Source organism: Chiloscyllium plagiosum, chromosome 1 (genome assembly GCF_004010195.1).
Source record: "Chiloscyllium plagiosum isolate BGI_BamShark_2017 chromosome 1, ASM401019v2, whole genome shotgun sequence".
In the NCBI taxonomy this organism is placed as follows: domain Eukaryota; kingdom Metazoa; phylum Chordata; class Chondrichthyes; order Orectolobiformes; family Hemiscylliidae; genus Chiloscyllium; species Chiloscyllium plagiosum.
This window is the reverse complement of record NC_057710.1, coordinates 117,754,081-117,762,743: the sequence shown is the minus strand read 5'-3', so window position 1 is coordinate 117,762,743 and position 8,663 is coordinate 117,754,081. Positions and strand designations below refer to the sequence as shown.

The 8,663-nt window shown below is 39.3% G+C and overlaps 1 long non-coding RNA gene across 1 annotated transcript; it reads right to left on the bottom strand.

Moving 5' to 3' along the window:
* Positions 1-616: 616 nt before the first annotated feature.
* Positions 617-7,107, bottom strand: LOC122552195. Its single transcript, XR_006312323.1, has 3 exons — positions 6,850-7,107; positions 2,431-2,684; positions 617-974 (listed from the first exon to the last, which is right to left on the bottom strand). It is a non-coding gene; the product is annotated as an uncharacterized LOC122552195 (long non-coding RNA).
* Between the last annotated feature and the right edge of the window lie 1,556 nt (positions 7,108-8,663).

The following is an 8,663-nucleotide window of genomic DNA, read 5'->3' as shown; positions in this document are numbered from 1 at the left end:
TTCTGTATCCAAATGGCTAGCTCTCCCTGTATTCCATGACTTCTTGCTTCAGCTGTAATTATGAAAGTGAGGCCAAAGGAGTCCCAAAATGTGCCTGCTTAGGATATTATTCAAATTCCTGTTCAAACTGATTGCAATAGTCACAAACGTAACATATTCCGCAAGGCAGCACAATCAGGCAGTTTATACATTTTGGGATTTCCAATAAACATGTTCCTTCATGTATTTAAGAGTAAGAAACTGTTTTATTGCTCTGATGAAGAGTCATCTCGACTCGAAACATTAGCTTGCTCTCTCTCTCCATGGATGCTACCTGACCCTCTGTGATCTCCAGCAGCTTTTGAGTTCAGTACAGATTCCAGCATCTCAGTAATTTTCTCTGACCTGTTTTATTAATGCAACTGAAAATGTAATATTATGAGCTCATAAATACATTCTTATTTTATGTCAACTTCATTACTAGTCAGTAACCTGATTTGAAATAAATGGAAAACAATTTTTTAAAAAAATTGAACAACAACGATTTCCTTTGTTTATGCTAGTGTTGAAGTATGCTTATATAAATATGGCTTGAAGAGTATTTCTGAATGATGTAATCAGTGGAGTGTGTGTGTGTGTGTGACCCAGTGTATAAGATGTGAATGTAAAGATGGTTACATACAGTTAGGTGTCACTTATGTTGATAATCCCCAGATCTGCCACCAAATCAGCCTAGACTGTGCTGACATTATCATAACCAAGTTGAATCTCTTCTCCAAGGTACAGGACATGAAACATTTCAAAGTAGATCCATTTGTTCTTTGAAATGTAATGAATTCAGCAGTAGTATGGTCCATCATTCCAAACATTAATGTATTCAGCTAGTTTGTTTTTATTGGTTTGTCAGAAAGTGGGTTGCCTCCAGAAATCAATACTTATTAAGATGATTGCCTGAGGGAGGATAGTAACAACTCTCCAATTGAAATGATCTTCCACTGAAAAGAGACAAAAGAGAAACAAATTTAATCCCAGCAAGATTACTTCAAGACATGACAATTTTTCTTAATTGTCTACCCTTAATGACATTTTATTACATTTTCTCCTTGAATTTGATGAAGCTCTGATAGGACAAAGACTCATTTAAAAACTCCCTTGCTCCACAATGTATTTGATTAACATACAGCCACAATACTAGGTTCTAGCCAGTACGGTGGAAAATTGCCCAACCTATGTCTTGCCCAAAAATGCAGACTTCAATGTGACCAGCTAACTCTCCATCAGTCTACTCTCAAACATCAGCAAAACAATGGAGAGAGTCATGGACAATGCTATCAAGGGGCAGGTTTTTACTAATACTGTGATCAACAATGCTTAGGGCTGAACTTTTCCAAAAATTGGCTGTGTCAATATTGGAGAGTTGCAAGAGGTTTTCTTTCATTAACTCTGTTTTTTGCCCCACGTCACGACTTTCTCATGGCCAGAACCTCACAGGTTTAAATTCCAAATGCTGTGAACAGAAATAACTTTACACAGTTGCAGGATGGTAATGCTGCCAACATAGGTCCCCAGACCTGCTGACAGATACCTGGAGGTACTGTGGATGGGATGGTGGACTAGAGGGAGATCATCTTGACTCAGGATCTCCAGAGGAGACCATGGCATAAATCCTGCCAGCTTTGTCTGAAGTTACAGCATAGATCAGTGTGATGTCCATGGTACAGTGCAGTATCCAGCAATGCAGAAAGATGATTAATGACCTTTTGTGCTCAGCAAGTATGACTAACTTCCCTCTGTTCAGTCACACTCAATCCAACTTTGATACACCACCCATCTCCCATCTGGACTCAAGGGCCATCACTCTCACTATTGTATGCAGCACCTTCCCTCAATGGTTTCCATCCACCCATCAGTTTGTAACTTTAACTCAGATTAAACAACAGAAAAATTGTAAAAAGAGGAAATTAGTAAGCTACATTTACAGTTAGGATTATACAGGGGATGCTGGCTTCTGCAGCATGAGAACATTTCCAGTCAGTGAAAGATGACTTCACATAATCAGTTCCATTGAATGATGTTCATATAAAGCCCTGCATTGCTTTGGCTGATACTGCTTGACTGTAGGATGGTGAAAGTGCTCTTTCTTCTGACAAATGTGCTCATTCTCTTTCTCACTATAATGCTGTAGGCTCTTATGAATCCTCACTATTCATGATAATACCCTTATTATTTCTTCTAATTATTCAGAGGAAAACATCCAAGTATTAAGTGGTACCTTCTGTATGTATAAACCCAAGATATGATCTGCATGGGAACCTGATGTTGAGAAGACATCGTATATGGCGCTTATTGGCCCCAATGGAAAATAGTGTTGTCGGGCAGACAGACTGGACATTATGACTTGGCATTCTGACTGCTACCTCTATACCTATATTGAGCCTGACACCACTATACCTTTCTCATTCATGTAGCATTGTGTGGAAGTCAAACAACTGGGGGGTCTCTCAAATTTTCACTGTGTCATGAGAGCACCTTTTGCTGGGAAGTCTGCATTTGGAAGTTGCTTCACATTCACTGGAGGTTGATGCTGATCTTGAGCTTCCAGTCAGATGTGTTCCTCATGCACTCCTTTGGGTGCTATTGGTGCAGATGTACAGTGATGGGAGCAGCCTCTGTGCTTGGATCCATTGAGGACAGTTGCAATGAGCCTGTATGGACAATATCAGAAACAAAATGCCTCCTCAGTTACGTGATCATTCAGCAGTCACACACCCAGAAACGACATTTAAACATTATCCTCAAAACACTAGTCTCCAACAAGTAATGCAATAGGATATTTTCATATGGCCCTTTTAAATCATAGATCTCATTCAAATGTATGCAGCACAAGCCAATTGGCACACATACAATAGGAGACTGTAATTGTGGTTGGAAGATTCAGAACTTCTCTCCCCCTCATCTCAACCCTAGCCACACGTTAGCCAAGAAAGACATCTTTGCATATCGGATAATAATGTGCACATTACCATGATGTGAGGTGGGCTGCTCCTGGTCCATAACTAATAACGTGATGGAACCCTCCAGGAGTATTGCCACATGGACTGCAGCTTACCACCTTTTCTTAAGGGCATTTAGGGATTGGTGATAAATGTTGTCCTTGCCATCAACGCCTACATCTCAGGGACAAATTGATAAAAAAAAGTATTTTTTGGCAGCGTGTCATGTCAGTTAGGGAAGAAACAGCAGGAATCCATTAACATGCGTGGTCACTAAATTGCTTTCTCATGAAAGCAGACATACTGCTGCAACAGACTATTAGGAACACATCTTCAAATAACAATAACATCTCAAAAATATAAATAAAATGTCATGAACATGAAGCTAATGTGAAGTTATTAGAAATATGATAAGTATAACAAGTGGGGTGGCATGGTGGCTCAGTGGTTAGCACTGTTGCCTCACAGCTCCAGGGTCCCAGGTTCAATTCTAGCTTTTGGCGACTGTCTGTGTGGAGATTGCACATTCTCCCCGTGTCTCCGTGGGTAAACCTCCGGGTGCTCCGGTTTCCTCCCACAATCCAAAGATGTGCAGGTCAGGAAGATTGGCCATGGGAAATTGCCCATAGTGTTAGGTGCATCAGTCAGAGGGAAATGGGTTCGGGTGGGTTACTCTTTGGAGGGTCGGTGCGGACTGGTTGGGCCACTGTCGAGAATCTAATCTAAAACTAAAGAAAGGAAAGGACTTTGATAAGAGATGATCAACTAAATTAAATCTCATGAAATTAAAGGAAAATTATTGAACTCATTAGCAACTTGGCCGGAGATAGGGAATAAAAATCATGGGTGCAAAAAGGGGTATTAATTGTCTAAATTAGTGAAATAAACAGTGGAAAACCAAATTTGATATAGGCAAGACTGATTCATCCACTTTGGACCAAGAAAGGATAGAATAGAGTAAGTTAAAAATGTTCAAAAACAGTGAGAGTCCAAAGTAAAATAGTGGGTTCAAGGTTAGGTAGGTCATTGAAATGACACAAACAGAAAATAATTTTTAAACTGCATTGTTGGCATTTTTATCCAGAGGATGATGTTACAATGGAGAAGTAGAGAGATACACTACTCTGTACAAAGTGCTAATTAGCCCATAGTTGGAGTATTTGAGTAGTTCTGGTCATTAAAACTTCAGAAATATATAAGAGAGAGAGTACAGCTTAGATTTACTAGAATAATACATGGATTCCAAAGTTTAAATTACAAGCAAGGATTATACAAAGATTGTATTTCTGGAACTCAGGAGTAATTTGCTCAGCATTTTTGAGATAGTGCCTTAGGAATAATGGATAGGGTTGTGATGGCTTGTGTTTATTAAATTCTTTGAACATAATAAAGGAGTACAAATGCCTTGCTGGAAATTATAAAACAAGAAATGACACTTAGCCATATCAGGAAGTTTTGGGAAATATTGTCCCACTCGGCCATAGGGCTGCCGCCACATGACTGGTAGTAATTTAACCTAAGGGTCATTACATAAAAAGCTTAGCTGGTGCAGGATTGGAGCCCATGTTATTGGCAACACTCTGCATTTGTGAATGTGGGAGGCTAGTCAGTGTAGAGAAAACAAAGGCACAAATGTTCTGATAGCAAGTAAAATATGAGACGGCAAGATTTGGATAATGCTGTGAAAATGGGAATGGGTGGTTGTGGTGATGAGACAGGTATGAGTTTGGAAATTTATCCTGTGCTGAATATAGTACCAAGGTTGCAATCAGACTGGTTAACCCTTAAACAATTAGCAGGAAGAAGAATGGAGTCAGTGACAAGGGAGCCAACATTGAGGTGGGACACATTGACAATGGCATTAATCATCACAAAATGTAATTTAATTGGAGGAATTACTACTCATCCAGAAGTGGGTAACGAATAAAAGGTTTGATAATTTCAAGAGGTAAAGAGATGATTGGTTCGAACTGGACGTTGTCAATGTAAACTGGTGTGTTTTTGGAAGTTGATGTAAATGTGAAATGGAAGAGGCAAAGTATAGTACCTTGATGGGGTTAGCAGGGTTGACCACGTAAGACCTGGAAGAGAAGCTATTAAAGAATGAAATTGGAATCAGGCATGTGCAGTGCCACACAGCTGGATGACAGAGAAAAGACTTTGGAGCAGAATAGTGACATCGACCACATGAATGGCTGCACACAGACTGAGGAAAAACAAGGAGTAATAGTATACATTGTCACAGCAACTTGGCTATTACTTGGTACTTTACTAAGGGTCGATCCATACTGTCACAAGGAAGACAGCACAAAACTATTTCCATCGACTCAGAGTTTAGACCAAAATATTCTCAAAGCTACTCCTTTCAGAATTGGAATTAGGAAACATCTCTGAGCACAAAGACTGGTAGAGGTTTCAAATGTTCTTCCATAATTGGCAATTGATGCTAGATCAGTTATTAATTTTAAGTCTAATATATTTGGATTTTTCTCAAAGGTATTAACAGAAATCGCAACAAATATGGACTTAGGTCACCCTTAAAGTTACAGAAATGACTTCAGAGGCTAAATCCCTTGTTCTTGTTTCTGTACTGTATTTCTATTTGAGCTGTCATTATTGGATTTTCCAATGAGAGTCTGGGGAATCTATAACATGGGCAATACAGCGACAACCACAATTTCAGCAGAAAACCACTGGAGCATGAATTGCAGGAATTAGGAATTTAGCAATTCTCTTTGTACTTAGTTCTTAAATGCTGCCTTATTATTGAGGGTTAAAAGCAGATACTCACCACTTCCTCATAAGAAACACTAAAGGAAATTACTCATGCTTTTCTTCTGTGCTGTTGAGCAACTTCTGCAGCTCTAAAGAGAAAGATTGTCACGACTGACTGGGATAGCTGACTGGAAATCAAGCTGCACTATTCCTGGTGTGGTTGAAAAGTTATAGATTTTATCGAAATATTCAAACTTTCTTAGTTTACCTCTGTTTTTTAGACACAAGTTAATGGAAACCATAGTCCAGATTTCTGTATTTAACAAGAATTACTATTTATTACAAATTAATATATTCTAGCTGCAAGTAAACAACTATGAAACATTGACATATAGCTCTACTAGTTAAAACTTTAACCTCTTCTAACACCCTCAGCAAATCACTGCCCACCCCTTCCCCTCCCCCCCCCCCCCCACACACACACACACCTAACACACATACAAATACAAAGCAAGAAAAATATTGTGTTATTGTGTAAGGAAAAACTGGGAAGGCAGTTGAAGAGTTTATGCTTGCAACGTTGACCCTCCTGCTCATTAGACGCTGTCTGAACAGCTGTGCTTTTCCAGCACCACACATTTTGACTCTGATCTCCAGCATCTGCAGTCCTCACTTTCTCCTAGTTCAATAGCCCCTTCACTGAGATGATCATTCAGCATGCTAAGTCTTACTATTCATTGATCTCTCTTCTCCTGTCTCTTTTCACTTCTTTGCAGGAGGCACAGGGTGTTTGACTCAAAATTATAAATTCGCTGTCTTATTAGTTAAAAGCCACAGCTTACAGTGTCTGGTTAGGGAAAATAAACTGTATTTCTTCAAGCTGTAGATATTGTTTACTGCACAGAAAGAATGTGAGAGACAGGGCTACTGCTTCCCATTTCAGGTATCTGAAGGTTTCTGGCCATATTGTTCACATCTACAAGCTGTTCAGCAGCAGCTAATCACATACTTGGCAGACAGTAAATCTTTATCATTGACAGCTGGCCGCCACCCTACAGAGCAAGTCGTTAAGTGTTATCAGACAAATCTCACATTGTCCACATCCCCTAGTGCCAGCCAATTTGCAATAACCTTGAACAAGCAGCAGTGCAACAACACTTACAATGATTGTTGGTAACTTCCTTTTTAAAAATAATGCAGCAGGCACTTCCACAATCCTTGGATTCGAAAGCAGTCCATTCCCCAGTCTACAATCAAAAATACAATATCAAATAAAATTACCTTCAAAACTATGATAATTGAATATGTTAATATACTACATGGTTTGGCTGGATCATTGGTTTGCAGAACTGAATGACACTGACAGTGTGGGTTTAATTCCCATCACTAGTTTGGGGTTACCACGAAGGACTCTCCTTCTCATCCTCTTCTCTTGCCTGAGGTCTGGTGGCCCTCAGGTTACATCACCACCAGTCACTTCTCTTTAATGAGAGAGCAGCCTCTGTGATCTGGTAAGACTATGGTGACAATAACAGTATATTACATATATTGACATCAAATGATGGTACTTATCAGATAGTCAAGGTACTTACCCTCTTTACTTGTGCACACAGTACTGGAAGATGAAATTTTCCACCTGACCTATTCAGTGAAGTCAAATTTCAAAATATATATTTTGCTGCCCTTTTTGTTCCTTTTTTATGCAGCAGCAATTTCTAATTAGCAGTATCTTTAGTTGAACTGCTTATTCTTGCCTTCAATAATATTCTATCACATTTTAATTCTCTTTTTGTTATTGCTATAAGAACAAACTCAGGAATGTCAAGCACTAGGGTGTGTGTGAAAGGGTGATATTGTTTGTATTTCCTGACAGTCTCCTAATGTAACTCCACTGCAAGTCCCTTAAAACTGCTGGAACCTGAAGTAATATCTTTCTTATCATTGGTTTTAAAACTTCTAGAAATAAATATAAAAATGTAATATCATTGAGAAATGAAATATGAATGCTTGTTTCTCACATTTTCTTAGCAAGTACAAAATATTAACTGTGAACTGTAATATTTGGGATATGGAGTATGCATGGATATAGATCCTTTCTTTTCTAGTTCAATGTAGATGGGAATCTGTCTGTATTAGACAAATAGAAATCTCCACTAAGCTCTATTGTTAATTATTTGCAAAAAAAAACTTTCAACATGGTAATTTGTTGGTGTGGATTTGCTGGACCAAATGGCCTGTTCTCACACCGTAGGGATTCCATGAAGTCATGTATTCCAGCAGAGTTCCAAGCATCAATTTGTGATTCTCATTGGGGCGCTGGGTGATGCCTGGTAAAAGGATTATTGTTCATTATCCATCTTATTAGCACTGAATCGCCCCTCATCAAAACACAGGTTCCTATTCTACCATATGCTGGATAAATATTAGCAAGAGTCTCAAACACTGAGAATTTTTGACATGAAAGTCAGAGCAGCAACTGCAGCATGTTGCATGCTCTTTTCAACTCCATCTTGGATACTATGCATCAAGCAGACATGCTCCATGAGCAGTGGCTGTATGCACTCCTCATTCATGGGCACTGGCATCTAAGACGTGCCAATCTCTCTGCACCATCATGACACTTATCTGACTCACTTACAGTTCACTTCTGCACTGCCATGTTGCACTTTGAAGTGTGTTGCATCTACCATGGCAATACTGCTGCAAGAATATTTTGTGCACTTGGATAGATTGATGGATTAGATCAGGCTGCATCTCTGGACTCCTCACATGTTCTCTTAGTACACACAAGCTTTGTGCTTATCTGAATGCTCTTACAGGGGTTCACCTGCATGGACGGACAGAGCCTTGAATTCACTGTTTCAGGAGCCCCCACTGTTGTTTTCTCTCATGTTGTAACTTAGAAGTGCCCAATGGATATGAAGGTGGCTGGACCACAACCGATGTGGGTTAGGTAAGTGCTTTAATGAGGATGGC